The following is a 6000-nucleotide window of genomic DNA, read 5'->3' as shown; positions in this document are numbered from 1 at the left end:
AAAAGCCCATCTAAATCACAAGGCTGACAAACAAAATGGCATCAATGCAATCAAAAAGTGTAACTCCAGCTCTGTTGTATGCTTTATTTCTTCTGAATTTTAAACTATGCATCAAACATTCTCAAAGCACTGCTCTCTTAGCATGGGATAATGTGTGAGCTATGGAGACATTTATCAAGCTAAGTGATAGGAGATTGTCAAGTAATTTGTTGTAAAACTCCAAGGCCATGTAAAAGGAGCAGAAAGAAATGTCACAGTTGGCCTCTCATTTCCAAGTAGAGATAAGAGAGAACCTACTTGGCTTTTGGTGTGAAAAGACCAAAATGTCAAAGGAGTAAAATCAAAGGATTATATTTTCTGTGTAACAGAAATCTTCACGCCAATTTCCAAAGATTTGATGTCATTGAAAGATGAGTGTGCATGATTTGTACAAAACAGAATAAAACATGAAATTTCAGTTGAATCAAAAATATAATAAAGCAAATATACACACTATGATTACTATGTACCTAGTGATAATCTTAGAATTTCAAATACATTAATTCACTTATTGCTAATAACAATTCTTTGAGGTAGCTACCATTATTAACCCCATTTTACAGATGAGGGAACTGAGACATAGAGAGACTAAGTAACTTGGTCCACAGTCACACAGTGGATGAGTAGAGGAGCCAGGATCAAATTCAGGCATGCTCCAGAATGCTTTATGTCAACCACTACTCTGTACTGCCTCCCATGGACACATAAGTGCACAAACAGCCTAAAATGTATAGGCTTATTACTAGGGATTTGGCACATAATGAATCCAAGTACTTTCTTTAAAATTGTAAAGATTATTCTAAGTTTTATTAAGATATAATATGATTTCTGGAGGTGCCAAACAATATTAACAGCAGCTCTCCCTAAGTTTTATTTAAGTGAAATATATAATTGCATTGTATTCATAGATTTGATGTCAAAATACATGAATGTTTGGTAGATTAAAAAATGCACTTTAACTTCACTGTCTCGGTAAAAAGTGTCTTCTTAACGGATGTGTTGAAATGTAGGGGAGAATGATCCAGATGGGTTATACATATCAGATGAGTGGTTAAATTAGTTACAGATATGGAAATATACTCAGGGTTTCAGTATTCGCATCAAACATGTAGGCCCGTCTCCATCTCAACACTTGTCACACTATGGTGAAACTCATGCTTAGCTGTCTGCTCGATTCTGAGGTTCTCAAGGGCACATCTTACTCATCTTCAGTATCTGTCTTATACATAGTAAGTTCTCAACAAATACTTGCTAACCAAATGGAAGCAGTGAGCATTTGGTATATGAAACACATCGTGCTAGCTGGGGGGGGAATAAAGATTTGGTCTACATGCAAGGCATCATGGAAAAATGCCCAGTACATGGTGGGACCAATATGGGAGGCACCCCAAGAACAGAGATGCTCATTGTGAGTTGTCATTGAATAAATCAACTTTCCAAATAAAGGTTACAGAATAAGTGGGAATCCAAAGCTGTCCAATCCATTGGCTCTCTTTAAAAATAGAACAATATTCTCAATTTAGCTGTCACTTTACTTTTTAATTATTAAAATGCGAATAAGATAATTTTCTTAATAAATAAGCCAGTGCAACTTTAATAACAGCTTAATTGAGATGTACCATAATATTCACCCTTTAAAATGTACAAATCAATGGTTTTAGTATATTCACAGATTTGAGCAATCATCATAATAATCAATTCTAGAATATTTTGTGTCCTCCATCACAGAAACTCTGTACCCTTTAGCTATGTCCCTACTTTTCCATTCCTAAGCAAACACTAACCTACATTCTGTCTTTATGGATTTGCCTACTGGACATCTCACATAAATGGAATAAATCATACAGTATGTAGCCTTTTGTGTCTAGCTTCTTTCACTAAGAAAAAAGTTTTCAGGGTTCATGCATGCTGTAGAATGTATCTGCACTCCATTCCTTTTTATTTCTGAATAATTATATAGATATACCACATTGTGTTTACCTATTCACCAGCTGATGTACATCGGGATTGTTTCTTCTTTTTGACTACTATGAACAAGTCAGTGAAATTTAAAAACAACTTGATTAAGCTAAAGATGGACATATAAGACAATAAAGATAATGATGCTTTGTGATGCTCCAATGATAGAAAAAAAGTCTAGATTCCTTACATTAATATTAAAATATATTTGCTCAAGGGTATATTCTCAGCACCTAGAAACATGGCTGACTTGTGAAATGTGCTCAATAAAGGTATGATGAATGAACGACCAATGCAAAAACAAAACAAAACAAAAAAAAAAACAGAAAGTTGGATGGAAAGGAAAGCAAAACAGAAAAGTCCTAGTAGGTCAAATACCAGAAAAAAATCAACCTGAGATTTAAAACGTGCTGTGATAGCTACATGCATTCAACATAGTTTACATTAAAATCTCCTAAACAAAAGATTCTTATAAAAATATCAGGAATTGCCACTATCAAATAATGTATATCCTACCATAATATAACGTTTAAAAGTCTGGTTACTGTTACTAAAAATATTATGCAAAACAGACTTCTCCTTTACAAGTGTATTGTTAATTTAATGATGCTTTCTCCTCTCCACTTCTATAGTTTATAGTTCTATAACTCAGAAGTCTTTTGTAAAGTCTGCAGCATCTGGTCATTCCAGATGTTTCCTTCATTCAAGCAGCACTGTCATTCTCAGGTGCTCAGGGCTGTCACTAATACATAGTGAAAGACAGGCAGCAAACTCAAGATCCCAATGAAACCTTTTTTTTATATTTCCATAATATAGCCATGGTTATTATGAGTATAGACCTAGAGTTAGAGAGGTTCAAGTTTTGATGCTACTTACTAGCAGAATGTCTTTGGATGCGCTACTTAATCTCTCTGAGCCTCAGGTTCCCCATCTGTAAAAAGGAGATAAATAATAACACCAACCTCAGAGGGTTGCAGTGAGGATTAGATGAGATAATATGTATTAAGTGCTTACCACGGTGCCTGACACAGAGTAAGTAGCTGTTTCTATTAGAAAATACTGCAAAATTATATAATCTCTCCCTGTCACTTCTTAATGATTTTAATATTCTTCTTATTTATTTTTTCCTCCCTAGTAGCTTGTTCTAGAGTTAGGGCTGCTTTGATATAAAAAAACCTAGTTATTGATTAATATCATGTTCAAATGAAAAGGTATGATGGATTCATTTTAGGTCAGATATTACATGGGAAGATAGAATTTAAAAAGATCTACAGTCACTACATATCTAGAATACAACTGCAGTCTACTACAGAACTTATGTTTAAGTTAAAACTGTTTCTATGTGTGTTTGTTTGCATATGTGTTGCAGTGAGGGAGGTATTTCAGATGCCCTATTATAAACTCCTAATACACATATAATCTGGAAATATGCTTTTCAAACAAAAAGAAGACACAATATCTAATGTATTTTATTGCTATAGCAATTTTCTAAGGTTATAGGTATAGTTATTTCCTGGTCAAAGACTGCTTTGTAAGGATGCCAGTGTTGATATACCATACATAGAAAGTAAATTATGTCTACAGCAATATCACCCTGAACAAGCCCAATCTCTTCTGATCTCAGAAGCTAAGCAGGGTTGGGCCTCGTTAGTACTTCGATGGGAGACCACCTAGGAAGACCAGGTGCTGTAGGGTTAAAAAATAAAAAAAAATAAGGGCTTGTAAGCTGACAAAGTCCTTGCAATCTATGAGGTCAATCAGGGGTTGCCACATCTAAAAAGTTTTTTTTTAATTTAAATAAGAAAGTCAATTACAAAAGTCATACACAACTGATATAGCTAACTTTTCTCCATGTATTTTTGCAGATTTGCTTTTTTTCTTCATATGAATTTGTATAGCTTGTTGACTGGAGATAAATTGGCCCCCTTCCCCTTTTTTGCCAACTGCTCTGCACATCTGAGACTACACTTCACAATTCAATATTGGAGAAATCTAATTTCTGCCAAGAAGAGAGGCTACAGACCTTTGGATGTCAACATGGGTATTTAATAACATTAATGTTGTACCAGAAACTGAGGCTAAAGGGCCAAATGTAAGCTTATCTTTTGAAACCAGAGAGAGCTTCAATGGCGAATATACAAGAGACATCAACTAGAATTTGAATTTGAAAAAGTGAATGACCACCTCTCAAAGAAGGCAAGTCCCACAAAACCTGACTTCTCTATTTGAAAAAGACAAGGTACTTGGCATCCTAAAGTAAATGTTCCTCTCAACTTAATGCAGCCGGGCAGAAGTGGAGGCAAAGGTTTTTACTGAAAAACCATTTTAAGGCGAGTCTGTTTGGAAATACTCAGTAATCATTCACTTTTGTCTTCCTTGTTGGAAATTTTCCATTTGTATTTTAAGCTCAACAAACAGGTCATCTTTTCTTTGCTATTTATGATAATATTAATCATACATACACACACAAAGATAACACAGCAAAGACTTTTGGAAAATACATTTTTCTATATGTATTTTAATTAATAATTTTGATAATTATTAATTATTTTAATTTCAATGTGTAAACCTTGTTGTTAAAAGTATAGTTTCACCAAGCAAAAAGACTCTGAGAATGTGCTATTATTGATACTAATCAAACCCAAAATGATTCATTTGCAAATTCAATATTTTTTTTACTAAATACTATATGAAATTGTCATAATAACAAACTAGAGAGCTGCCCCTGGAAGAGAAGCTGAGATGCCTATGAGGTGTAGTTAATTGGTAACATAAAACAAGTCTTCTGAAGAGAGATCAGACTAAATTAATTAGACACACGAAGAGTTCACAACTTGATTACCGAGCTACTTAATTCCCTCAAAACAATAGTGTTTATACCAACCATATAAACTTGCTTTCCTTTGCAATTCTTCTAGTTATAAAGCAAAGAGTCGAAAATTGTTGAACACAGATTTAATAAGCCCATTTTGCTATTATTATAAGTTTGGTTCTGTTGAATATTTTTACTTGAACAAAGTAAGATGTCTTCAATAATTTAAATGTGAAACCATTTGGTTTGCTTCTCTATTTAGGCACTATAGAAAAATTTATTTTCTTCAGTATAAAATAGTAAGGAAGAAATTTAAACTAGAAATCATAAACAAGAAATTAATAGCAAAATTTTCATAGTCATTTTAGAAATACATTTAACGAGCATTTTCCCTGGAGTGGGGGAAATCTTTTAATCCGAGTTACTGCTGATTTTGTGTAGTGTATTTTTTTTGCAGGAAGATGTTATTAAACTATTTTGATTCACGTTGATGGAGAATTCTTAAATTCTTATCAACAAGTAATGTTTGCACAATAACTGGAAATGCAGCATGAAAAACCAAAAGCTGAAACAAACGCACTCGCGCGCACACACACACACACACACACACAGGGAGGAAATGTAGCTTTAACACAATTTAATTCTCAGAATGTAATATTTTCTTTAACCATAAATTCACAGGCATTTCACCTAAGAAACCTTATTTTTCTTGGAACGTGTGGCAAAATAAACAGTTTGGGATATGCTGGTTTAGATAATTATTACCTTTACGATAACTTCAAATATTTAAGGTTTTCAACATGTCATGAAATTTGCATCATTTTCCTTTCTACAGTAAAAAAGGATTTTCAGAACCTCAAAGCAGCAAGTCTTTCCCTTTGAGTAGAATCAATATCAAGCCAGACATTATATACGAGGCTTACATGAGAGATATTTCATACCAATAATCATCAATCTCTGAGAAAGTAAGACCAAAATATGGTCTAGAAGAGACAATGGGGAGGGTAAATAAAATGAATCTGGACCTGAGGTTCATTTTTTAAATTACGTGTTAAAATATAAAATCCCTGTAAAACTGAAGTTGCTAGATGCAACATAGGGAAAGTGTTGCCCATGTTAAGATTTCTAACTTTAGGAAGGACTGACACTGAAATTTAGTCTAAAGGGAAATCATAGAATAAAAGTACATC

General features: G+C 33.6%; 1 protein-coding gene and 1 pseudogene across 25 annotated transcripts in view; one reads left to right on the top strand and one right to left on the bottom strand.

Moving 5' to 3' along the window:
• Positions 1-6000, bottom strand: part of MBNL3 (muscleblind like splicing regulator 3) — a 109370-nt gene that overhangs the window by 88269 nt on the left and 15101 nt on the right. For 19 of the 25 annotated variants that reach the window (XM_039875387.1, XM_039875377.1, XM_039875453.1 and 16 more), the window contains one exon: positions 2875-2929. The exons of the other annotated variants lie outside the window; for them this stretch is intronic. The gene's annotated coding sequence lies outside the window, so the exon portion shown is untranslated. The remainder of the gene's footprint in view (positions 1-2874; positions 2930-6000) is intronic. 25 annotated transcript variants of the gene reach the window in all.
• Positions 3575-3693, top strand: LOC120613437 (uncharacterized; annotated as a pseudogene).

Source organism: Pteropus medius, unplaced genomic scaffold (assembly GCF_902729225.1).
Source record: "Pteropus medius unplaced genomic scaffold, Ma_sr-lr_union100, whole genome shotgun sequence".
Taxonomy (NCBI): Eukaryota; Metazoa; Chordata; class Mammalia; order Chiroptera; family Pteropodidae; genus Pteropus; species Pteropus medius.
This window is presented reverse-complemented; position numbering and strand designations above follow the sequence as displayed.